This window comes from Neopsephotus bourkii, unplaced genomic scaffold (assembly GCF_033783945.1).
Source record: "Neopsephotus bourkii isolate Nb327-2 ecotype Australia unplaced genomic scaffold, CSIRO-AGI_Nbou_v1 NB_1572, whole genome shotgun sequence".
NCBI classification, from domain to species: Eukaryota; Metazoa; Chordata; class Aves; order Psittaciformes; family Psittacidae; genus Neopsephotus; species Neopsephotus bourkii.
The window spans coordinates 3441902-3468834 of NW_026902048.1; the positions used below are offsets into that span (position 1 = coordinate 3441902).

General features: G+C 46.3%; 2 long non-coding RNA genes across 7 annotated transcripts in view; one reads left to right on the forward strand and one right to left on the reverse strand.

The window, feature by feature from the left end:
- The window catches only part of LOC133221969 (uncharacterized), a 46160-nt gene that overhangs the window by 13811 nt on the left and 5416 nt on the right, over nucleotides 1-26933 (forward strand). For 3 of the 4 annotated variants that reach the window (XR_009728127.1, XR_009728130.1, XR_009728129.1), the window contains 2 exons: nucleotides 8079-8209; nucleotides 25887-26523. This is a non-coding gene — a long non-coding RNA (uncharacterized LOC133221969). Of the gene's footprint in view, nucleotides 1-2751; nucleotides 2831-8078; nucleotides 8210-25886; nucleotides 26524-26933 lie in introns of those variants that run through there. The other variant, XR_009728128.1, reaches the window with a different exon arrangement.
- Nucleotides 9874-26695, reverse strand: LOC133221970 (uncharacterized). 3 transcript variants are annotated; one of them, XR_009728132.1, is made up of 3 exons: nucleotides 26566-26695; nucleotides 24498-25097; nucleotides 9874-10681 (listed from the first exon to the last, which is right to left on the reverse strand). It is a non-coding gene; the product is annotated as an uncharacterized LOC133221970 (long non-coding RNA). The 3 variants fall into 3 exon arrangements; XR_009728131.1 differs by having other exon boundaries at nucleotides 9874-12827; XR_009728133.1 differs by lacking the exon at nucleotides 9874-10681 and adding an exon at nucleotides 18132-18598.

The following is a 26933-nucleotide window of genomic DNA, read 5'->3' on the forward strand; positions in this document are numbered from 1 at the left end:
GATGCATGGTGTGAGGTGCATGCAGGTGGGAGGTGCAGGCACCCTACAGCCACTGTCTGCTCCTTACACCAGGCTGTGGGGGTCAGGCCACCAAGCCCCAGTATGCATTTGCCTCTGCTTACCTTAGGACAGACCTTTCACTGCCTGCACATGCTCAGAGCACTCCAGGCAGATACCTGTCCCAGCATGTGATGTCCTATTGGGGAACACCACTGCAGCTGGCTCTGCTCTGGTGCTGTTGTACTCAGGGGGTTCCTACTCACCAGCTTAATACAGATGAGTAAACAAACAAGTAGCAGCCGTTGATAGCATCAGCATCTGTGTTTGTACTGACGGTGAGTGAAACGCTTCACCCGAGCTAACACAACAAAGCAGCGTCAGAGGTGGGAGTGGGACGGCGGCCTCCCACCTGCCTTCCTGGGATCAGATAGAAGGAAAGAGTCTTGTTCCACAGGATAAATAGAGCCTGGCTTTGCCTCCCCTGTGCTGTATGGCTCTCGCAGCCAAAGGGTTAAGAAGAACTGAGTGTGTTCAGAGCGCCTGAGGACGTCTGAACATGAATGACCAAATTGCCTTTTACTTTTCAAATTAAGGCCTCTGTCTATGTGCTAACACCGGGCTTCCATTAAAGAAAGGAATTGTTACTGATTTTTAATAGGGTAAGACCCTGCCATTCCATCTCACAACTTTACTGACACGAGATCTTATTAAAAGCAATCCTCCCCCTACTCCTCCTTGAAATCTGAGCTTCCAATAGCTTCATCCACATCATGTTTATTTTATATATGCAGCTCTGCAGCTGCTGTTTCCTTCTTCTCCGATAAATGACAGCATAACTGTTGCATCCACTAAAAAAGTAAATAAAATTAAATGGGGAAGAACAATACATCTCTGGCAGAGAATAATAACTCTTTTAAAGCACATATCTAAATTGTACAGCCTGATCTTAATTGTACAGATAATTCTTTGTTATTTCAAGCAACTTGGAATGCGACAGCAAACATGCTCTTGGCAGCATATCCCAAGAGATTTCTGTGGAAACAATAGGGAGAATTCTCCTGAACTGAAAGGAGACTGAAGTGTCTTTATTAGGTTAATAAGGCTGTAGTCTGTGAGGAGAGGAAGAATATGCTATGATCTGTTGGTTGGTTTGGAAGGGTTCTTTAATCAGAGGCTGTGCTGGATGAGGCCCTTTTTGGGTGTTTTATGGGAGGCTGTGAGCGTTAGGTGTCAGCAATGAGCCCCTTGCCAAGCCAGCCCCTGTCCGCTGCATCCTGCTTCCAGCTGGTTAGCCAGGCTGGTCCCATGTTGGACTGGTTCCAGTGATGTGTGGCCCCATCCAGGCTCCAGGCCAGCGCCTTTTTGTTATCAGCCTGCTCTGTTTCATTGTCTCAGCCATCTCTGATGAAGCCAACACCAACAGTGGAGGCCAGCAGCAGTGTGCTGGTAGTTAAACGGTGCTGTTCAGCCATGGCTGTGGGGCTAGGGTACAATTTAAGATGTTTATTCAGCCCTTAGACAAAAGTCCTCTTGAATTTGCCTGGAATTTGTCTGAGGAGCTGGAAAACGATATTAAAGCAGAACAAAGAGAGAGAGACTAATGTGAACTGAAACTACTGAATTAGAGGAGGACACTATTTGTGGTAGCATCAGAAACTGTAATTGTTTTTGAGAATCATCCATCTCTTTCTGGAATAAGGGGAAGCTGTGCAGATAAGAGAGCAGATACATAATCCAGGTAATGCCTTTAAAAATGTAGAAATCTTTTATTTAAAAGAGAAAGCTAAAACTGTGGAAGGTGAGAAGGTCATGGTGTGTGTTGAAAGTAGCTATGACCTTGGGAAAGACCAGGCTGGGCAGGAGCACTGCTGCTCTAAGGGAGTAGCAGCAGTTGACAGCCAAGGCAGATGCTCCATCTAAAGGAATAACAGCTATAAAAAGAATTAAAAGGTTTCTGGAACAGGTGAAGTAGCACTAGTGGGAGATTTACTCTGGATGTTATCTGCGAGATGGCTGGAGGAAGAGGTGAAGAAGGGCCAGGAAAGGCCATGGTGTGGCTGTTTGTACGCTGCACAGCAGAACACAACCCTTCTGCTCTTGTGGGTGTAGAGCTGGTGCTTGCCAGCTCTTCCTTTACTGCCGTGTAAGTGTTGATCTGGCATTGGTGTGGTACCCTGGAACATGCTGTGGGGACCGAGCTCTGTGCAGAGGAGCCCACATGTTGGGAGGGTGGGCAGTTGCAGCTCCTCCTGTGTCTTGAGGGCAGCCTTAAGCCTTCTGCATATCACATTTACTGTGTAATCAATGGCCATTTAACCTTGCACCTAAATAGATAGCAGCAAGTTGTTTACTGTGGCCTCAGCCCTTTTTCCTGCCCTGCTTGCAGGGCACTTGCAGGGTTGGGTGCTGCCTGGAGGCCAGGCTTGGGAGAGGGTGGGGTGAAACCTCAGCTTGCAGGAGAGGAAGAGGATGCTCCAGACCATGTTCACGTACCTCCTCTGCAAGGCAGGCTAAGGCTAGCTGTGGGTTACTATTCCAGTGTAGCCTCAGGGATAAATAGAAGGAGCCACGTTCACATGAATGCTGGCCCTGGTGTAAGCTCCAGGTGTCAGCAGGGAAAAGGGAAGCTCCTTGTCCTCAGCTTTTCCTATGGGAAACTGCACGTCTCCCTGCTACTACTTTAGGAGGATTCCTTCCTGCTGGGCTGGACTATTTTCTCTTTGCTCCGTCGTGGCGTAGCTGTGAGTAACACAGCATTGCTCAGCTCCCCTTGGGCCAGGGAATTCCAGCCACTAACAAAGGACAACATCTGGCCCTTTGAACTGATCCAGTAAGTACCAGACACAGGCTGGTATGAGAGGCAGGAGGAATCTATAAACTTGAAGCCCCATCCTGGTTTTCTGATGCTGCAGTTTGGTAAATTGCAACAAGGTCACTGCAGGGTCCGTTTTTGTGTTTTAATCAGGAGGGAGAGTTTCAGCTTTTGGGGTATTTGGCCTAGTTATTATCATACAGATGCTGTATGTATATGCTCCAACTTGAGGCACAGCACAGAGTACTTTGATATTAATACAAGCTAGAGCTCATCATGGAATAATCACATCAATAGAGGTTTATCTCTTGGTGAAGACGAGAATTTGTCCGGGAGCCGATCAGAATTTTCTCTGTGGACTAAGCAGTAAATTAGCACCAACGAGGTGGCGAGGACGCGGTGAGCAAGAAGTCTTGCCCTGTGAATAAGGGCAATAAATGAGGTCTTAATTTAGTTGCGTAAGCTCTTAACCTTTCTTGCTGCAAAGTGCCATCTAGTGTTCACAGCCATAGCCTGCCAGCGAGCCACCGTCCTGCCAGGCTTAAAAGAGCTTAAAAGCACTAAAGGGAACGCAGACAAGCAAATAAACTTTAATTGTTAATAACCAGATGTTACTGATCTTTAATACATGTTTGTAGTAACTTAGGTTAATGAAGCTTCTTTACTATGTAGCAGAATAGGAGATGTTTCAGCTGGGTTCAAGAATCAATCTGGTATCTCATAAAAGAAAGCAGAGCATGTTGTTGGAAAAGCAATTGTGGAATTTCATGCACAAAATATATGCTCAACGATGTGTCAAATTTGCACGTGCACTGAGCACTGTGGCATCATTAATGTTACTTATGTGGCAGTGGTGCTTCTGAATGCTCCCGAGGGAAGTGGGATCGTGCACCGCACTGCAGAATGGTCCCTTGTAAGTTTGCAAGTGAGCTGCACTGAGGAGATGAATCCAGGAGCAAGAGAGCACCTTAATGGCCATGAGCCACCAAGTAGGTACATGCAAGTTAACTGTGCGTGCAGATCAGTCATAAAATAGCAAATGTACTTTGCAAGCCTAAAATCAGACCCAGCAAAGACACAGTTTAGCATCTAAAGTGCAAGAACAGGAGAGGGATGATCCACAAGAACACTTCGAAGTTGGAGGCGGAGGGGAGGTAAAAAAGTGCACAAAAATAACTCATCCAAATTTGTATCTGGGGCATCTTTCTCACTGGTTGGGGCTGGCCTGATTGGCTTGGCAATCTCTCTGCCACATCTGATCACCGCTGAAACCACCCTGAGCACAGACCTCAAACACAAAGGTTGTTATCATTGTTATTTGTTGTTATCTGCAAAGCGCTGACAGCGCTCAGAAGTGCCAGAGGATTCATGCTCTGGGTTCTACTCTTGCAGTGACCAGGAGCAGAGTCTTAATTAGCCCAAACAACGTCCATGATAGAGAACAGCCCCAGTGACAGGGAGCAAATTAGGTCTCTGACCCAGCAAAGCATTTAACCATGTGCCACAGTTTTTTAGTCCATGTATCTCTGGATTAAGACCTGGATGATGTAACCTTTTGCTGCCTTTAATTTTTCTGATTGCAGCATGAAGCACGGCTCAGCTTGCTGGCTCAGAAATCCCTGTGTACGGTATTAATCTGCTTTCTAAACTGACTCCTTGTGTCTGGACAAAACACCAGGGGTTCCTCTAAACCAAAGGATCTTTCCCATCCACTTTCCTAGACTTTCTGTAGGAAATCCCAGGCCTGTGTTCAGCCAGCCATGAATGGCTTCTCCTGTTTGATCCTTTCTGATCTGCTGTATCTCTCTCATGTTCCTTGTCTCATCTTGGTGATAAATAATAAACAGAACAGCAGCAAAGAACCTGGCAGGCTGCACAAACTATAGGGGATCCTGAGAAATACCCAGTTCCTGGAGTCTGGGAGGCAGAAGGGAGTCACCTCGCTGTCAGAACTGGTACAACCTTTATGAGTTTCACAGAAAACTCCCTGGCAATGAGGACTGTATGAGGAGCTACATGTCCCTGAGAGGGAGTTCTGAGTTTACCCTGGGCCTTCTCATGCCATAGTAGAGGCTTATTCTCTGAAAGACAGTCTGGAAGCCCATCTGCTTTGCTTTGTAAGCTTGGTGGTTTCAGGGTGGGGAGAACAGGAGGTTTAAGGGGGAGATGTCACCTGGAGACTGGTGGGTGTTACACTTCATGATCTGCTTGCACCCCTGTTCAGGAACCCTCTGGGAGAATGTGCTATAAAATACTCCCCTATGATACCTGCTCTTTTCTGGTACTTGCTGTTGGGCATCTGAAAGCACTGGGCTAGATGGACCTTTGGTCTATGCATGTCACTTCTCTTATCTCCCATGTCCTTCAGTATGATACTCTTAAGGTTCATTTGTTGTTTCCATTGCTGTGACAGGACACAGTACCATGGAGGGCACCCCCACCTCTCTGGCCCTGTCCCACTGGGAAGCTGTGCCTACAGATGTACTGCATGAAGCTGGCAGATGGGGTCCTGTGAAATCTCTGCACTCCTGACCATGTGCATCCATTTCTTCTTCTGAGCTGTTAAAGATGCTCTTACACTGGATGCTGAATTACAAACTGCTTTGGTCATCTTAAATTTTGATGCAAAATTAAAACGAGGGAATTTATCAGCTCATGGTAGAAGTGATCACTGCAACCGTTTCTCATTTGCACTGACCAGAAGTGCCTGCTGATCCATTCCCAAGTGAGCATCTGAACCTAGACGTTGATAGGCTTCTCAGTCAGCAGTACAAGAGAAATAAGACACACGAGAGTGCTTCTGAGCTCCGGAAGGCAACCTCAGAGGTTTGCACGTCAGGGGTACAGCTCCCCTTGCAGTGGAACCGCCAGTTCTTTCCTAAAGACCTAGTGTGTTGCAGCATATGCCCAAACAGTACAGAGTGTGCCAAGAAACCTGAACTGGGCTTTGTTTATTGTCATGTACTCAGAGCAGCAGCATTTGTGCAGATCAGAGCTGAAGATGGTGAGGGGGGTGGGGAGGTGGGGGGAAGCCCACCCCTCTCTTAATTATTAGAGCACAGTGTTTCTTTAGTGCCACCTCTTGGCCAGCCCACTATAAAGTTTCATACAAAGACTGGAGTATGTGATGTAAACATGTGAAACCTGCTCTGCTCCGTGCTGGTGGTTCATGGAAGAGGGAAGTATCATACATCAGCATAGAAGAATAGCCTGAAATATTTCTTCCTTTGTTTCTTAACAGGCTTATGCTCTGATGGGCATGGCATGGGGTTTGATGTAGAATCCTACCAGCTGGTGGGTGCTCAGGCTTCAAATAAGATCATAGCAAAAACCTGAAGCATTTTCAAAGACAAAAATATCACAGTATTCCTCCCGTCAGAAGTTGCACACAGGTGCAATAGAGAATGCTCGTTAGGCAGGTGCTCACCCTCGAGGTGAGGTTTGCAAGTGACAGATTCATCCATTACATCTCAGGTAATCTGTAAAAATAGTTCACTCCCTCCCCATGACATAAACCATGAGAATCTGGTTTGTAACCTGAGCACACGTGCCTTCCATTTCTAACTGGTGGTTTTAGTTACGTCTCGATGGTGAGCTCTTCCAACCAGCACTACCTGATGTATTTTAAAAGAATGGATGCTATCCTAGTTACCAACAGTTGATTAATAAAATTAACTCAATAACAGATTAGAAACATACCTTCTCATATAAATTACATACTACCCTGCTTTACTGCCCCAGCCACTGACTGCAATGGTTTCTCCGAGTGCTTATCTTTAAGCCTCAAAAGCATCCCACTGAACTTGGCAGTAGAAGGCAACCCTCCTATCACAAATCACATCTCCAACCCTGGCAATTCATAATTTGAAGACGCAGCAACCCAAGTGTTTGTGAACTGCAGTTGTTCTTTTCATTTGGGCTTCTCCTGAGCATATTATGTGACTCTGGTTTTACTCATTAAAGTCTCAGATAGCGCTTGTTTTGTTAACAACTGTTAGGGCAGGGGTTCTTCCTTTTAATTGGCACCATCTGGAAATAAGTAGGGAATTGCTCAGGATGAAGGCAAAGATGAGGAAAGGCCTTGCACCTTTCCATGCTGCAAAAGTTGTCCTGCTTGGAATAGTCACATCTGACCTGGGAACCAGCTCACCCTTTACTGCTGTTGGGAGCTGGAGGGAGAAGGAAATTTTCTTTCAGGATAAAGACAATCTACACATTGCCAGTGGATCCAGAAAATACTCATTTGAAAGCAGAAAGTTGCACACTCGGGCTGCTGGCGAACCAGGCCTTTAATGCAAATTGAATATCTTTGTTCCCAGGTTTTTTCCAATCTTGCACCACTTGTTCAGCATTTCCTCGGTTTTTGGCACTGGTTTCCATAGCTGCGTGCAATCACACTCTCACACAGATGCCGTTCCGTGTTCAAAGCACTGAATGCTACGGGGCATATTAGTGGTTTTATGCTTTAGATCTATCTTTATGTAACTTCAGAGCTCATTAATATATACCATTTTGTGTGATTAACAAACAACAACCTGGCACATGAGAAGCTCTGAACAGGAGAACGGATTGCAAGGAAATGGCTTTCTTTTCATTATGCAGATTTTAAGCTAGACATGCGATGGGCCCAGTGAGTCAATGGACAAGGTACAACTGGTGCAAGGTAGTAATTTCCTACCTGTCTAAAAACCCAGGAAGAGTCAAACGCTATTTGAAACACAAAGATTTTCACATCATGATTTCACAACAGGGGATATAAATGAGTGAAAAATGCCATTGTGGTCCTTTAAGGCTGCTTGAAATCTCAGGGAAAGCCATTCTCTTTTGCTGTGTGAAAAGCTGAAGACAGGAGTGAGGTGTGGAGGTACCAGAGTGACGGGCTCACTATGAACATCTAAGAGCAGAGACCAGAAAGGTGTAAATACTCTGGCTGTTGGTCAGGTACAGTTCCCCCACTAGTTACAGCCTGAAATGTTGACTCTAACACTGTTCTGCCACAGAAGGATTAAGAACATGTGTGCCAGAGCACAGTTCTTCTCTGGCTGTGGTTGCTGGCTTTGAAGGATTGAGGTGATGAATGTCTCCTGGACCAAATATATTTCTGAATTTTCTGTCCATCAGTTCTGCCTTTTCAAGCCCCTTTCTGTCCAGTGACACCAGCCTGCCCCCAGCCTGCCAAAGCACAGGCTGGTTTTGCAACACCAACAGAAGTGATTGACCTTTCGGGTTGTGTGGCTGTCTCTGATGTGGCTGTCTCTCCTGCCAGGGTGAAGATCACACAGCACAGGCTGACATCCTCACTCATGCTGTGACGGCTGCAACAATGAGTAGCCACGGGATGAATCAGGAACCAAAGCCAACTCATTATACAGCATCCAAAAGCTGAGACGTCTGAAGGTAAGGAAACTTCTTGGTGCATTTGACAGCAATCAGAATACCAACATGGTCTTGAGGGACATTCGGGCGTGAGAAGGAAGGGGGCCAGTGCAGTGTGAATAAAAAATGTCTGTTACTGAGGTATCTGGAATGCTGTAGGTGCATGTGCTTAGGCATCACCGAGCAAAGGAGAGACACTCCCCCATCCCTTTGGGGAGCCCATATTTGTAATGAAGTTTTCTAGAAGGAAAAGATCCTTTGTGTTAGGATGGTCAGGAATCTGTTGTCACTGCAGCTTGGGCAATGGCAGTAATGGGAAATCTGGTGTATAATCCACCGGATGCTCACTAAAACCTTCCAGAAATGGTCAGGCAAGCATGTTTTCCCTGCCTTAATCCCCGAGTTTGTGTTAGGGGTGTGTGACTCAAGTAGCAGTGCAGCCCTGCGTGGCTGGAATGGTGATGGGGAGATCCACACAACCCACAGCAACTACATGCATTTCCCCAGTGCTGGGCAGCTTTCTCCCCTTTTCCCTTCTTCACATTCAAAGGGCTGTACTGATTGTATGTGACTATGACTATGATTATATGCAAATTGTGACTAATGTATGAAATGAAAATCCCTGCCTGATGGCACAGAGATCTTCGCAATTACTGCCTCGCGACAATTTCTGCCGGGTGTTACTTACTCCAACACAATGCTGAGCACAGGCAATTTACTGCAGAGGTCATAAAGAAAGATTTCATTAAACCCACACCATGTAAGACCAGGTAGTTTCCCAGCTCCTGCTCCTGCTCGGTGCAAAGCCTTGGAGGCTGGCTGGGTGGCTGCCCAAGGGAAAAATCCCTCTTTGATGTGTGCAGCAGCAGTCCCGGTGGGGCAGGTGAGCTGTGTGCTCTGCAGGAGGATGCAGGGGCTGCTAAGCTGCCATCTGCTGCACTCCCTGCCCTGCTGAACCATGGGGATGGAACTGGCTGCTGTGACTGCAGGGAGGCTTGGAGCTGAGAAAGCCTATTGGGTGGCCAACAGCCTGAATTTAATAGTCATTTCTCTCCCGGGAACACAAAACCCCTGGGGACTTGGCGCTCTCTCCCACAGGATATCTGTTGAATACCCTGCAAGACGCTGGACCACATTCTCTCTGCAGCAGCATCAGGTGCTTTCAGCTGCTGCTCGGAGCAGGCAGGGCCAGTTGGCAGCGGTGCAGGCGTTGTGCAAATGTGCTGATGTAGCGCTGACATGGGAGCTCCTGCCAGGGCCCTGCCTGCAGAAGGCTGGGCAGGCACGAGAGCTGTCTTTGTGCAGTGTAATTTACTGACAACCCCAGCTGTCCTGTCTCCTGTTTGGAGGTAGTGGAGACCCCCCACAGAGGTGCCACAACTGTGCCAGTCAGGGTGAATCAGGCTCTCCCAGCAGCCACCACCAAGGCATTGTGCCTTCTCCAGCCAATGACCTGAGCCAGGAGATGGCATCTGTTGCACCACGTGCCAACCACTGCCGGAACTCTGTAGGGAGGAGCAGGAGGGCAGGTGTGAGCTTTTGGGAAGAGACACACCAAAGAGGGTCCAGGGAAAGGGATTCACATCCCTGTGGCTGGAGACTCAATTCAGTCCAAGAGAACATTAACCTAACGATGGATGTTGAAAGAGCACAACAAAAAACCTCATCAGTTCAAAAATAGTCAGTCCAAAATAATGGCAATGTATATTTCAAATGAGTTATTCTCTTCCCACAACACCATAGTTCATCCTTTTTTCCCCCTTTTTTCACCTGTAAGGCTTTGTTTTCCATTCGAATATTAGGATTTATAGAAAATATTCAACACTGATGAGGAAACAGTACAGTTACCCAAGGAGAAATATTTGTATATACAGAGAGAGTTTAACCTCAGACACTCAGTTCACATATTCAAGTGTGATTTATATTGCCCCAGGCTCCAAGGCAGAGTGAACATTGACACCTTTGATGTTGAAAGAAGCCTAGTGATTTGGAGAGATTTGTGATGTCTCTATCAGCCTGTCAGTGGAAAACCAGGCAGCAAAGCCAGGCCCCCTAAAGATTTCAAGGCCTTGTAGGCAGAGGGACTGTGTAAGCGTTTTATTTCCACCGAGTGCTTGAGACATTGAGCACAAGTGGCCAGGCTAATTGAGTGCTTACAGGGTGCTGTGCTGCAGTCAGCATCTGCACAGCTCCCCATGGCCGATGCCCTTTTGGCTTGGAAAAGGTGCCAGTGTCAGTGATGGGGATATTTAGCAACTGCACACTGCTGGGTGATGGAGTGCTTTGGTTGCTCTTGCAGCCTAGTTAGGGGGGTGGTAACCCAAAGTGAAGACTAATCCTTGCTTATTAGAAAACATTTTACTGCACTTGTTGAGAAGCAAATAAGCTCTGCCCAGAATTTTTCCTTGTTTCTGTGGTACCAAGTGTCCAGGGCTTTCCATGTGGCAAAATAACCTTGAGAAGGTTTGCCGTCTCACACAGGCAAGGAACATGCTGCAAGGAAAAAAAAAAGGCACCATCAGCATCTCCTGCACTGCACATCCCTGGCACAGGAACAGACTGTGCACCCAGGTCACTGATGGGAAGCAGGTGGAAAGAGGGAGCAGGAGCTGATACTCCTTGTGAGTTGAATTCCCAGGCAATGTGTTGAAGAACACTTTGGAAGATGGGATTAAAACTCAATACAATGTGGACAGATTGGGGAAATGGCTTGAAAACAGTAACATGAGTTATAATAAAGACAGCTGTAAAGTGGTTTACACAGAATTAGGGACTGCTGGCTAGGCACACCAGGATCTGAGGATTACTGGGGATTATGAACTGAAGATGCATCTGAAATATGACGCTATTAGAAAAACAAAGGCCCAGAGCGCTGTGCTCACATTGAGGATGAGAGCTCATTTTAATCAGGCATGCCCAAGGTTGCAGCTCAACAGGAGAGGTACAGAAACCACCCAAGCACTTGGAAACCAAAAGGGAGAGGGAGCTGGTATGTACAGCTTGGCAAAGAAAGCCTAAGGAGGGAGGGACTTGTAGTAGCCAGAGACTGAATCTGCTTCCTGATTGTTCAGGAACCAAATGTGAAGCTGTAGGTAACTCTGAAGCAGAGGAGGAGAACAGGCAAGGACCCCAGGAAACAAGTGTCAGTAAATGCCTTGCTCTGGTGACAGCTTTTGTGCTAAAGCCCAATTGTGTTGGGCAACAGTGAATGGGGCAGAAATATGGCAATACATTGCTGCTCTGGGTTCAGCACTGAAACCACTCACACCTATAGCATTAGCAATGCTATATGTTGTCCTTACCTTGCTCTTGTCCCTTTGGAAAGTCCAACACCTGTCTGTTGTTGTGCCCTTTAAGAGAACAGAGTGTAAAGACACAGGCTTAAAGGTTATGAGCAGGGTATCGGAGGCAGGAGAGCAGATACCCACAAATTTGCCTCAGTGGGAAGGTGGAGAATAACTGTGGGTTCTGACTTTCCAGGGAGCCTCTGTGGGGAACTAATAGTCCAGACTTGTCCTTTTTGAGGCCTAATTATGTCTCTCTGTCAAACTATAAAAACAGGAGTCTGTAGCATCACAGGGGAAAATGAAAGTTATTGGCCTGTATTCTGCATTTAATAGGATGTCAAAATCTAAAGCAGAATCAGACTGGTTTTTGACTGAGGTTAGAAAAGAAAATGCAACTAATTAGACTGTTTCTGAATATCCCTCTCTGTCTAATAGCACACTGTAACATCCTGGGAGTCCCAGACTCTCTGATCAGTGCTGCTGTCTGGATGTGAGGGGGCTTTCCCACTGATGGGATTCAGGCTCCACTTCAGCACTGTTGCCACTATTAGTGGGGACAGTTCCCTGGGAAATGCTTTGTGTCATCCTACCTCCCTGTGTTAAGGAGATGGAGAAACAGCTAGGGTTGGAGGAGGAGGTGTAGCCAGAGAGGAGCAGGATGCTCCATGGGAAGCTCTACATGCTGCTCATGATCTGGTCTTTTACAGTTTGCCTTGAAGACTGATTTTCTAAGTCTCTGATAATGAAGGAAGATTTGGAAGGTACCTTGTGTATAAAGGGCAGGCTTTGGGTATCACGGTCCCCGAATCAAAGTAACACACAGCAGTCTGCAACATATGTAAATGATCATGAGAGTTAGAATTCACCCCCCAAAATACCCCCCAACATCTTATGTGTAAGCTAAAGCAGTAGGTCTGGGCCTTTTTCTATCCAAGCTTCTCTTTCATGGCCTGCTTTTCCACCTGCACCCAAGTTCTGACCATTAACTCTGCCCCCACTCTCAGAGCTGCCACCTCCTCATTTGCAGCCTTTTGTAACCAAGCACGAGAGGACAACAGGACCAGGCACCTCTAGAAAACATGAGACAAGAGGACTTGGTGGCCTGTGTTTAAATGCATTAATTACACCTTGGAGGCTGCTATGTCAGGGAATGTTGGATGATGTCCTAGTGCCTTCCTGCATCCTTTGGAAGTTAGATTTTTTGTCACATTGAAATAATTTTTTAGAACTGCAGCAGTTACAAGTTCCTTTTACCTTTCCCTTGTCAGCTGCTCTCATTCTGAACCAACACTGTGCTCAGCTGGCTCCTCATGTTTTACAGATGAACTGGAATAAAAGTGGAATTTGTCCCACTGTGAGAGAAAGGAAGAGGGAAAAAATAACTGCCTACAAGATTTTTTCATGCAAGAAGTCCCACATCCTCAGTTTTGCCCTCTTTCTGACACAGAAATTTGATTGTCTTCTGCTTTGACATTCTGGGTTCCCTTTCTGGTTTCCATTCTTCTTTTCTGACCTGACTTTGGGTTAGTCAAGAACCTGCCAACTTTGCCTCACAGTCAAAACTAAACCCTGCAATTCAAACGGAGAGGACATCAATGGGCAGGGGAAAAATGTGGCCTCAAAATGATGATTTTAAAGAAATGTCATTTCTGCAAGGTCTTGCAGAGGGATTTGAGTCAGGAAAAGCAGAGTCAGTGAGTCTGTAAGAAAATTGAAGGTCTTTCTAGGAGTCAGCCTGAAAAAGGGTGGGAAAGAGTGTAAAAGGAGACACAAAGACTTGCATAACCCAAGGGAGCTTAGGGGAGCAGAGAGAAGTGAGAGCACCTGGATCTCCTTGGGCACTGTGTGACTTGGCCTCAGCACTTGCATGGAGATGTACAGTTGTATTTTCCAATAACCTGATTTCACCCACAAATAACAGTTCCTGCAGAGACAGTTAATCCATGCTGTAAAGTGTGTCTTTTCCCAGGCTCTGGCTGGAAAAGAGACTCAAAGCAGCTTTGGACCAGTACTGGAAGCAGAAAAGAGCTGCTCACTGGAAAACCTTGTCCAAGCAGACTTCTCTGTTTTTGTATGAAGATACCTGATTTTGCTGGATTCACAGATGACACAGACCAGCATCCACTGTGGCAGGGGCAAGGCAAGGAAAAGGATTTAGCCATGACTTAGAAATGTCTTTAACCTCGTGTCTGTCCCATATTCCTAGTTGTAGAACTGATCCCACAGAAAATGAGGGTGGCGAAAATGTGGCCTTTCTATAGATCATTCCCAATGGATGCCAGCTTTATAAGGAAAACATGGAGCATGAGGCAGCAGTTCCATTTTTCCATTAAATGGCTCACCTACTGCCAAGTCTGGACAAGGACAGGTCACAGGCTACTTTCTGGGGCCCTTGAGCCCAAGCTTCCCAAGAAGCTACTTTGAGAAGGTTTTTAGCTGTATTTTTAGGATCAGGGTTTCTCCAACCAGCACAAAACCCTTCCCGGATGCCCTCTTCTTGTCAGGAGCTACTGAAATGGCACATCTGAGCAGCAGGGCATGGGTCACTTTGAAGTGTTGACCCTGGCCAAGGCAATTGGGAAGTAACACTAAACTCCAGCCTACTTACAAAAGGGGGGGTTGAATTAGTAACTACATAGTTCAAATTTAGCCTAAGAAATGATAAAACTGGAATTACAAGTGTGAGAGGGCCTGTTTTTTTTCCCCTCTGTTTTCAGCTGTATGGTTTGAAGGTCGGAAGGAACATGCTGCTCAAATAAAGGATTACTTTTGCCTTTTAATCTGTGGCATAAAGATGACATAAAATTTACCCCTGTGAGTTGCCATGTAAATGAATTCAAGTCAAATAACACACAGGGAGCAACAAAGCAATGCAGCCCACTCCGCTCTGCAATACGGGCACTGAATTTGTGCCTAGAAATCCCAGAAACGGCAAAAAGCCATTTCCCATTTCACACATGCAGCCCCACACAAGCCTCCCTCCTGCAAGAAATGGTGAGGTGTTTTTCTTGGGGGGGGGCGGAGGGGGGAGGTGTGTGTGGTTGAAGAGAGGAAGGTGATAGTGAGGGAAATGAGGTCGTCAAATCCATGTTAGATGACGGCACAGATTCCTTGGCTACCAAACGCGAGGGCCGAGCAGAACAAAGAGATTTGCATTCTAAGTGATGCAAAGCAGCCGGCAGTGTTTTAATGTTGTGTTTGCTCTGTGATGTCTTCATCAGGCGCTCAAAGGCAGCGGCTCTGGCAGCCGTGGGTCCCCACGAGCCTGTCAAACTCCGTTTCCATGGTTTTCCTTCAGGCAGCACCATCGGCAGACAGCACAGAAACGGACCCCTGCAACCTGTTTTGAACAGTGTCTCTGATGTAGGGCCCCAGAGCGGGCATCAAACTAGCAACAAGCAGCAAGAAAATAACAATTTTGCTTTTCGCAGGTGTCAGAGCAGCAAACAAAAGGCTGTTTGTAAGAGATGCAACATCCCCTTTTCGGCAGTGTTGGCAGTTGGAAGTCAGCTGGGCAGGCAACGGGTTGAGGAGTAGGTTTTGGAGGGGTCCTGAGGAGTTCAAATGGTTTCATCTTTAATCCTTTAGACTCACTAAATAAATAGGGCTTCTCATCACCACACTAACAGCTATTAACAGCATTTCAGTTACTCCATTTGAATCAATGAGGAGGGCTATTTTCTGTAAACAATTCCAGGTTTTTTCCAAAGGGTCTGCCTCTTCCCTCACCTGGAGGAGCATTCCTTCATTTCAGGAAAAAGTTCAGAACATTCGAAGCCATATTTGAGCATTGCTATTGCATATTCAAAAGGTGGGAAAGACAAGTCCATGGTCTTTTGCCACTGGCTGCCTGTGTGCAGTGATAACACGGAAATGGCATGTGGTGAAAAGAGCAGAAGTTAGGAGAGCTGACAGCCAGACGTAGCTGGAGCAGTGAGTTTGTGAACAACACTGGTTAGGGACTGTACCTCTTGATGCCTCAGTTTCACCATGTGTGGATAATCATTTATTTCTTCTCTAGGGAAGGACATGTGAGTTTTATGCCCAAACATTATATAAAGCTAATGGTTACTTACATGTGGTTACTTGTTACATGTGGTTATCATGACACAAGTGACAGGAGCAGCTCAATTCCCTCAAGGAGCACTTTTCCATCAAAGGAAATTGATGGTCAGATGCTGACTAAGTTACACAGAATCTGATTTTTCCTACCAGTTAGTCAACTTTATTTCAGTTGGTTGGGGAGGAGCGTTATTGGCTCCTGCTTCCTTTGCACTGCCTCTGCCGAGCCAGGGAGAAGCCAGGAGTTCGGGAGCTTTGGGAAACATCAGATCCCAAGCTGCCTTTTTTTCTCCTGTAGTGGAAAGATTTGAATGGACATTTGGTTTTACAGGACTTATGGCGTCTGTTCAGCAGCTGTAGATGGTCAGCCAGGAGCTTACAACATGAGACTCACGCTCATCAGGGGCTGCCATAGCAGGGCTTTTTCCTTCACACATCCAAGACACTGGAAGTCAGCAAGCTGTAAGGACAGTGCTCCAGGATTCCTGCCTCTTCTGGGGCTCTGAGCTGCTCCTCAGTTGCTGCTCTTCAGTTCTCTAAAAAGAAGCCACAACTTTGTACTTCATGGTTACCACTGCCTTGGAGACACACGGCTGCTTTCCTTAATGGAAAAGGTCAAAATGTTTGTGGTCTTGCTCCAAATTAGTGTGGAAGCCAGTGGAAAAATAGCCAAGTCCCATGGAAAACAGATGCATTTTTCAATCTCTCAACCCAAAGCACACTCACTCAGGGTTTGGCTGAAGTTATCCAGAGCACATTCAGCAAATGCTGTTCCTGTCTTCACAAAACTCACCTCCTACACTTGTAGCTTTCAGAATAGATCAATTTAATACTTAAACTCTAATTAAGTGGTTAGTTATTTACTGCACAGTGTCTGCACAGGGAGCAGCCTGGAGTCACTAAGTGTGTTTGGAGATGCCAGGACTGCCAGGGAGCAGATACAGGCGATGCAGCGCTGCCACTGAAATCCTACCCTGACCCTGTGTTTAAATTAATAGTCTCTACAAGATCTGTGGAGAAAATGAGCTTAACACTGAGAAGGCTTTCAGGCTGCTCGTGACATATTGGCTATTTTTTTTACTTTAATTGATCTGTTAAATACAAGCAAAGCATTATTAAAATTAATAACATTTCTATCTGCAACACTGATCAGCACCAGAACAAGGCCAGGTACACCCATACTGATGGAATAAGTATTCACAGATCCCAGCATTGCTAACTGCTGTGTATGAGGTTTCTGTGATGCTGGAACAGTTAAATTCCTTTTCCACTGATACAAACAGCACATTTGTTATTAATCTATTACTGCACAGTGCGGAATTTGCTCTGCCTTTCTCAAGAGGCAACTGCAGAGCAGAGCGGGCGCTCAGTGAACAGCGGCATGAAGGGATAGGGTGAATAAGCTGCAGACTCTGGCACAGATTCCTTTTGATCAGAGGAACTGCTCCTGACTCTTGTTGGGTCTCTCATGATGAAAAAAACCTCCTCTGGAGCATAAAAATGTGCCTGTGTCACAGTGGAGTCAGAAGCTGGCACTCAGAGTGCCAAGCCTATTCTTTAATGAATACTTGTGTGTGCAGGATGTTACCTGATCATACAAAATGTGACTTGTATTGTTTCCCAGTTTTGGAAGTAGCTGTAAGATGTGTGGGTTAGAGCAAACAACCAGGCAAAGCAGAACAGACTTCACTCAAGCATGGTTTGGGGCCATACTCCTGTGTAGCAGGGTAAAGGGGATGTCTCCAGGGAATTTCTGGCAGGAACTGGGAACAGTTGCGTTAAAACTGGGGGCTTTTGACAAATAACCCCCAAACCCCAATCTCGTCTCCTATGTATAAGTGCACTGTTATTTATGGGACTAAGCTAGAGGGAGGGGTGATTAGGACGTGCTAACTTTGTATTCTCTCCATTGCTTTGTGAACTCTTATTCTAAAATCAGCAGACACACAGATGTATTTATTTTAGAATAAGAATACTTTGTTCTGGTTTGGAATAAGCCTCTCCAGGGGTTTATTGTTGTATCTGTGGGCAAGATTTGAGGGCTGCACTGATGAAACAGGCTGCAAGTGTAGAAGGTGGGGAGAGCCTTACCCAGACAGCCACTGCTTGCCCAAGGAACTACAGCAACTGACAATAACGTTGCTACTCCAGAATGAGAGTGGGCACAGAGTTACCCCAAGAGTTGGGCAAGGAGAAGCCTCTTGTGTACTGGGAACCAGGCAGCACCCTTGGGCCCCATCCCCAAATTACTAATTATTCCATAGGATGTCTCTGCTGTGGCTGTGTTCCCATTCTCATGCTTTGATTCAGCAGCACAATCTCACTATTATTTTATTTGCTATTCTTACTTTTCAGGCTATTCGGACAAGGTGGGTTTTTTTTACAGATGAAAAATAGCCGGCAGTCGTACTTTGCCAGTAAGCAGGGGTTTATCACGTAAGAAGTGTTTCTGGGCTGTCAGATTAATGTTATTCTTCGGAGTCGTGGTTGGGAAAGGTGAAAAACGAAATCAAAAAAGGACAAAGAAATTAGCAGAGCACAGTGTGCATGAGGTGCCCTGAGCAGAGAAAACACTCTGGATGACACACTCCGGGTGAAACAGAAGTGGGAAAAAGTAATTTCATCTCAGCACTTGCTTTGGCTGACTTCTCAGTCACCAACATATTAATGGCTTTTCCCCTAGCAACTACAGAGCTTCCAACATGCAACTATTCCTTGGTCATAAAGACAAAAAATTGAGTTTGCCAGAACAGAGCTACCCCATTCTGGGCTGCTGACAACAGTCCCAGACTGTCCATATGCTCAGCTGCACTCCGAAGTGGTAAAGCAGCATTTTTGCTCCTGCTGGTGCTGGTGGTGTCCCTGTGGTTGTTATTGTTTCCATCCAGACCCCCTCCTCTTCCCTGGAGCTCCTGCCTGTTCTGTTTCAGGCTGTACGGACAGCAATGTCACAGCTCCTGAGCGCCGAGGAGAGGGAACAGATGTAGCTGTTGTCGCCTCCCTGTGAGCTGGTGGCATGGCCTGTCTCACTCTGTTCCTAGAAACTGCTCCTGCGGGATGCCTGGGGAGCAGTGTAGACTGGAAAGGGACACGGAGGGAGTAGGGATGCTTCTATGGGGCAGGTCTGAGTGGAGATGGGTGACTGTGGCCCATGTCTGGCAGGTGGAACAGGACCTGCCATTTTTGGGGCTGCGGGGGCTCACAGTAGTCTCTTTTCCTGATGGATTGTGTATAATCGATGAGATCGGGAGCAGGCAGTGAGGTGGCAAAGGACTAGTGGGTCCCTGACTCCTGTAGGGGTAGACAGGCAGTTCCCAGTTCCTGCACTGCAGGAATCAAGGGCTCTAAAGGATTTGGTAGAGATTGACTGAAATGTTTCCCCTCTCAGTGGGCACCATGGGGTTTGGATTCTCTCTGCACACAGGCAGATATGGGTGTTAGGTGAGACCCCCATGCACTGCCTATGAAGACTGTTTTCTTCACAGTACAGTTCATGATTGACTTAAGTCTACACTGCATTTTAAAGGGGTAATCCCATTTTCTCCTCCATCTCTCAGCTAGACCCCCCAGTCATGCTCACATCCAGCCAAAATCTAATCATGGAACAGGCCACATGGCTGCAGAAATGCTGTACGTACAGGGTGAGCAGAGAGGTAACAATGGTGGCAACCTGGCAGACTGTGAAACTGCACCCTTGACTGGCATCATCTAATCCCCATATTAACTCTGTATTAAGCATCCTGATGTCTTACAGCACCTAGAACTCACTGCTGTTTTACTGACCTGGGGGTCCCTGATGCAGTGGACAAGCTCAGACAGGCGAGCAGAAAAGCTAAAGATATCAAAATGCTATTTTCTACCTTTAGCCATTAACAGTAGACAGAGAAATTAATTGTTCTGATTCCACGAAAGACAAAAATGGACAAAATAAGAGCCTCCTTCCACTATTAGATCTATTGTTTTCCAAAACTTACTCTCATCACAACTTCCTATGCTTTCAGAGGAGGACATCCAGTGCTACGTGCCATTTTTAGGGTAAGAAGCTTTGTGTTTATCTGCACGCTCACTGCCAAGTCAGATAAGAGATTTTTACTCTCTACATTATCACTACTTTTCTTAGGAGCCAGTCTGACTTTAAAAAGAGGGGTAAATATTTGAGCTTCTTTTGCAGACCTAAAGTGAGGCTTTTTATACTTATTTATATCCACTAAAATAATCAGCTTGAAGAAGCTTTTTCAGCTTCTTGGGCTAAAACTTCCCTGTTGCTGATATTTGCTTGCTCTGTTCATTATTCTGTGCTAGACTCTTCCCTCCCCTGATTGCATGTTATCACCTTCAATGGAACAGCTGTGTCATTGCTAAAGGGTGTTAATCTTCCCCTATCTAACACCTTATTGACAGCTAGAGTCAGGAAGGCCCCCAGTCTTTTCTGACTTCAGTGACTTCTCTAAACATTCCCTTTTTAGCTTCCTTTTCATTTCATACCAATCCCACTGTTCTCTGACCTGGAGAGGCAGCCAGGCTGCTGCAGCCACGTCTGAAATAGTCTGTGTCAGTTGTAGTGATTGTAAGCAGGAGCATATTCCCTAACAATGTCAAGGGACAATAAGCCACAGGTAATCAATAAGCACAATACCTACAGACAGCAGAGCCCAGAACAGAAGCTGCTCCGGCAGGTGGGACAGCTGGCTTGGATTTGTATGGAGTGGTGTGAAAGGCACCATGGCTTCCAGAGAGACAGGAGCAGCGCTGACAGTGACAGATCCCCCGTTACACTGCGCCACCGAGCACAACGCGCCGCTCCAGCAGGTCCAGCTCATTTCTCCTGAGAGTTTTGTAATGGGCTGGAATTAGTCTAGAATTGAATTTTCTTCAGTTCCTGTTGCCTGCCACTGTTCTGGACTGCCCCGCAGTGCCCAAGGTCACCTTGACTCCTGGGAGGTCTGGGGAGTTGCCCTGACTCCAGAAAGATTGGGTTGTCTGTACGGATCTGCACAGCAGTGGGCACCTCAGTCAGGACCCCTGCCATCCCTCATGAATGCTGGGTCCAAGGGGATCTTTTCCAGACACAGCCTGTTCTGCATTGAGGAGAAACAGGAAGACCCTTCTTTTTTTTAGCCTTTATGCTCCTTGACTGTTAAATAAATATAGATACTCACATTTATCCCACCTGTGTTCAAACACAGCCCTGAGGTGCTGAAGTTGGCAACAAATTGCCTTTTCTTCATCCCACTTAAGGCTGGTGTCATGTCCTAGAGGTCTTCCTATGGGAAGCAACAGCTAATACGAGACATTAAGCAGTTAATCAACACCAGTTGTCCTGGCCTCCTCTTGAAGTCATTGTATCAGTGGTGGCCACCCAAAGTGGGACCTGAACAGCCCACTGTGGAGACTGAGAAGAACCTCAATTGCCCACTGAGCCTAAGCGTTTCTGACAGTAGAAAGCATCTGCCAGTAGGCAGCAGGTCAAGACGGATACAGTTCCCTTGGGTTTTGGATTAGGAGGTAGGTGCAGAAGAAGGAGACACATGAGTTCATAGAAAAAATACTTACATATGTAAATTTAGTTTATAAAGCAAGTTACTCATTCTGCCTCTCCCCTACTTAAAAAGGCAGCTGAGTGCAACACAACACAGGGGCATGAGTACAGAACTCAGAACTGGGAGTGTAGGGGGCTTTTGTAGGACTTGAACTGATCTAATTTTACTCCTGTTGTAACTGGCATTACCTAATTGACTATCATTATTAAATTTATTAGACTGGTCAAACCAGGGCGATACTAATAGGCAATGTGTGCCCAGAATGGCTTTACTGAACAGCCAATGTACAAGTACTCACCTGATGATGAGTTATATCCTAGTTTGAAGATACATGTGCTGCCTGTGACTGTCAGCTGACTTCAAACTTGACCCTCACAAATACTGTATTTCCTTTCAAACACATTTTCTGTGGGGCTGCAGTTCCAAATATCCTGCTGCATCTCCATGGCCATCAGCAGATTTCTTCTGGGTACAAACTGAGCCAGTGACATTTTCATATAGGCTTGGCCAGATGCAGTTGCTAAAAGAACCAGGCCAACACAGAGTGTTGTTAATGAAAGAGACAGAGACCCATGGGGACAATATGAACATCAGGTTGTCTGGCCACCAGCTGATTCCTTATCAGTAAGTGATGTAGCAGGAGGCAAAGTTGTATTAACACGTGCTGAGAGGCTGCTGTCACACGGAGAGGCACCGCACTTGGGATAATAACCTGGTCTCGGCATTCCCGAGCCCACATCAAAACAGAACATGTTGGGCATCCCGTTTGTTTTTCTTTTTGCTTTCGTTTTGCTTTTCACACCACACACAGCTCAGCCAGTGTTAGCTGACTCCCTCCATGTGAGCCCTGGGGAGCGGAGCTGCCTGGCCAGCTGACATCTGCAGCATCAGGGCTTGGGTCAAGTCATGGCTTGCTGGCTGGGCTTGTGCTGAGGTAGTCTTGATACAGTCAGAAAGTACAAACAACTCATTTTCCCATCTCATAAGAAGGAAAAACATCAAAACCTGGCTATTTGATCTCTAACAAAATGCACTCATTAAGTAGTAAGTGTGCTTCAGGATGTTGGCTTTGTTCACTCTGACCAAACTCTGTCTGGAGGCCGCAGCCAGACAGCTAAGAGAGGTCTGAGTATTATTTAAAGGATGGGGAAGGTCACGGTGGCCTGAGCCTCCCGGGTTTGAATTAATCTCCCTGGCACACTAGCCTGCTCTGGCTCCACCGCCTGCGCTCGCAGGTACATTCGTGTAGAGCAATGCCATCCAGTGGTTGCTCAGATTCATCACAAAGCCAATGGCTCCTTCCTGAAGGACATTACACGAGCCGAAATGCTTCAGCTCCTGTTCCCAGCTAAGGCATTTCTCAGATACTAAAAGACTGTGACAGTGGCCAGCTTGATTGCTTCCAGCTTCTTTGGGTTTTCCATGTAAAACCCAGGTGTGTTTTAAGTAGCAGCCACTTTAATAGACATTTTGGGGGAAATGTTCTACGTATGAAGTCCAAATACACACACGTCTATCATCAGGCCTGAATTTTGGAGTTGGGAGGGGTTACATGGAGTCATGTGGAAAATTATGCTGATTTTTGACACAAAATATAGCCTGTGAATGAAACTTTCTCTGTCCAAAGCCCAGGAGATACTGAAGTCACTCAGTGGGACATTCTTCCTGTAGGATAATGCCCAAAGGAAAGGACAAACAAGGGTTTAGCTGTGCAGAACCTTTCTCCATCAGTGGCACATTTTAAAGAGCCCCAGTATTACGGGCTACCCAATGGCTGGACATTTTGTGTGTACGTGTGTGCTTAAACCTGCCTGGCTGCAACCTCTCCCTTGCCTCCTCCCGAAGACCTACCATCACACTGTGGCAGAGGCCAACATCGCAGAGTGATTAAATTAAGATGTCAACGTTTTGCCTGTTGCACTCCCCAACTCAAGTGTAATTGATGTGTCACACCAGCCATCACAACCTGGCCCCGGTGCACTGGAGCACAGGCTGTGGCTGTGCTGGAGGGTGTGAGGCTGTTACCACCAAGGGGCAGCCCTCTGCAGCTGGGGGCACGTACCCAGTGGGTCTGACCCTCCCCTACACTCGGGTCCTGCTCAGGAGTACAGATTCCAGTCAGGTGCAGCACCACCGGGTGCTGCTAACAGGTGTCTCATTAAACATCTCTCAACCTTACAGGCATTCGCATTGACAAGAACCAAACTCACACTCAATCACAGCTTAATCACAGCCAAACTCTATTAACAAGTCATACTAATTACCAACTTCTAACAATTTCTCAGGTTCAGAGGCAAAATATCCTTTCTTTATAGATGAAAACAGACTTGCGATACTCCAGCTCTGGCCATAATTAGGTCCTTTTAACCAAAACAAACCTAAAATAAAAATCCAGGCGGATTCCTTTGTGATAACAGTCCTGAAAGTGCAGTTGTACAATGCGATTTTTGTTTGTTTTAATTTTGTATCTGCTGTGTTGCCCACAAGGGCCCAATTAGCCTGTTACAGATGCTGCCATCAGTTTTATCCACTTGTCTTTTTTGTGAGTTTTTTTTAAGAGGGGTAACTTGTAGCACAGATTGCTGGCCTGCAGGCATCCAGAGATCAACAACCAGCTTGCTGTGATACCAAGCCCCCTGTGAAACAGGCACTCCTTACCCACAGCATTCATAATGCAAAGGGTAAAATGAACAGAGGGGAGGGAGGAGCTTGCACTGGATTTTGGATTAGCGTGGAATAATCTGGTGTGTTCAAAAGTGGCCTGAAGATGGCAATTCTGCCATGGCTAAGAATAACTCTGACGAACTCTGGCTGCTACACCTTGGAAATTAAAATGCAGGGTTTATTTTTAATAGCTTGAAGTGCTGTCTTGCAACAAAACAGTTCTTAAGATGTGGCTTTGAATTGTACCTGTCACCATTTACTCCTGTCCCCTGGTATGTTCAGCACATGTGTACTGCCATGTTAACCTGGACTCTTTCCTCTGTTGTGTGGCTGTATTGAGTGGCTGAGCACTTGAGAACTTACTTGTGTAATTGATATGCTTACAAAAGGGCACATATAAATAACATGAAAAACTGAGGGGGGGTATCACTGCTGAGGCTAATGCTTCATCCTGCTGCTGCTGGAGGGGCAGAAAACCCACACAACAGTTAAGGACTAATGTAGAATTTCCTAGCATTTTCTGAGCAGTGTTGTTCAAGGATAAGCCTCTTTCCTCATGTTGCTGTGAGGGTCATTACGTGATGAGGCAGCTCTCTGGAGCTGCAGGTATCCAAAAGCAGCCACAGGGAGGACCACAGGCTCTGTCCTTTGCTTGCCTGCACTGCTGGAGACCAGCTGCGACCCTGGTGTGATGAAGGGTGACCCAATGGCTTAATGGCAATGTAAGACAGAGTGAATCAGTCCACAAATTGTTACCTGGCAAGAGCAGAAGGCTTGGATTTAAGGTTCAGCATTGAAGGCTTTGTCTTGCAAGGGTACAGTCTTGTCCTGACACTGCTGTTGGCAGATGGCGTCTCTAATGCCAGTGAAGAGTTTCTGAGGCCCTGGAACAAGGAGAGGTACAGGTTTGGTTTTTCTTTTAGAGAAAGCACTTGTTTTCAGTGTGAGGTCCACTCCTGCCTGAGTAGCAGGAGGAAAAAAGAAAGGTCTTTGTTCAGAGCCATAGTAAGGTGGAACAGGAGATGAGATCCCCATGTGCAATGGAATAACCATGAGAACATTCATGCAGTGTTTCATCAGGGGAAAAATGGGAGATTTTGTCTCGCCATAGTCTCATTCCTCTTCCTAAGAAGCTGTTTCAGACAGGAGCAGAGCACTTTTACCTGTGTTTTGCCAGATGAAATGTGGAAGGAGAGGCCAGCAGGTGTGACACAGGCTCCTTCAGCACAGAACCCCAGGGCCGAAGCCTGACTTCTTTTGGGGAGTACACTGTCCATGATCATCATCAACCCTTCCTAGTTCTGAGCTTTGCTCTGGTGTGTGAATTTCCTTCTTCTTTATGGATTTTTACTATTCCTGATATTAACAAAAAAAAAAAGGAATGAATTAGAACAATTGAAGCTTTACTCTGCTGTGGAGCCGTCACTTCTGATCAGAACCTGAAATCCTGCTTCACACTCCTCCAGCGTGGAAATCTGTCAGGTAAACAGAAATCACCTCGTAAAAGCCCTTAAACAGCTCTGGTTTATATTTTAATTGAGGAACAGAACATTTTAAGCACTTTTATTGGGTGGCGCCTGCTGAATGACAGATGTCTGCAGCGGAGTAATGCTGAGCACACTTCCATAAAACAGGGCAATTCCTTGCTTAAAACATTTACAATTAAAGGCTTGATTGAATAACAACGAGTTCTGTGCATGGAGCTCATTTCTGCACTTGTTTGTGCACCTGAACCAGGCTGTGATCATTCCATAGGTTGGATACGAGGTGCCAGTTGCTTTGTTCAATGACCAAATAGTGCTCACGGGCACAGCTGGAAACGCGCCTTTGATTTTTCACCACGACAGAGATAAGGTTCCCTGTGCTGTTAACCTGCTCACACCCTCCTTTCAGCTGGGAGGCTGGGGTTGGTGGGTGTTTTTAAGCATGTTAGTAACTCCCCCAGTTTGTCAACAGGTAGAGATCTGAAAATGAACCCTAATCCTTGGCAGCTGAGAGTCTGGACTAGTTTCTGCTTTGCTTTTCTATCTAGCTCCTGTGACCCCGTTACTGCAATACCCAAGAACATCACCTCTGCTCGTGCACTGCTCCTCACCGTATCTGAAGGGAGTTAGGCTGGCATTAACATTAGTTTTCCTGTTACAGGTGAGAGCTGTGAATGTAGAAACAGCCTTAATGAAAGCACAAAACACCCAACGGCAAACCAGTGACGTGGCACACACCACAACCTTTCGCTCAAGCCAACAGACTCAAGTGAGAAAGGACTTTGAGTTTCATCCCTACCAAACTGAAAGAGACCGTGTCTGCACTGACACTGGTATGAGTTTGTGAAGGCACAGAAAATCCTGACCGTCGGAAAACCAGCCTCACTTTCCCAAAGAGAAAGATGAATCCACAGAGCAGCTCTTGCCACAGCAGAAGGGACATGTGTTCGGGGAACTGCAGAGGCAAAATGTGTCATGGGAAAATCTCAACGGATTCAGCCCAGGACGAGAATATGCAAATGGATGCAAAATTAAATGCAGCTGAACAAGGTAACACATATCCCAGCAATGGAGAAAACTCACAGCATACTTGCAAAAAAGATGGAGCTCAAATCCAACGGGGAGAGGAGGATGTCTGAGCAGTCCCCAGTGACTGTATTTTGGCAGGAATATGAAGGGTTTCCCAAAAGGAGTCAAGAAGGTGCTGCAGAAGTGAAATGAGGAGCCACTAAAGTGCCATGGTCAGTTACAGAACTAAACAGAAGACGTGTAACCCAGCCCTCTACATAGCAAACCAGGTACTAAGTAATAATATAGTTTGTCTGCTACTAAAAAGTCACCCTGTAGCTCACTTCTGGGATACTGTGTTTTTTCTCCTCCCGGCTTGCTTTGCTGGCAGAGTGATTTTCAAGAGTTGCTGGTTTCCAGCTCCAAAGCGGTTTAATTTCAGTTCCAGGGGAAACAAAACTCTAACCTTGTTGTGTGAAATCCCTGAAGATGTGGGAATGTCCTCTGGTTGTAAGGAAAGGGGGTACAATTCAGAGCCTGACACAAACACCTAAAGGGGTGCAGTATTTAATTAACCTTATGGCACAAGTGACTGAGCTCTTTCAGGCTGAACATCCATGATTTTTACTGCACTATCCTAGAGTAAGTGACAACACAAAACCTTTTGCAGGGCCAAGCTGGCCCATCACCTGCCTTCCCA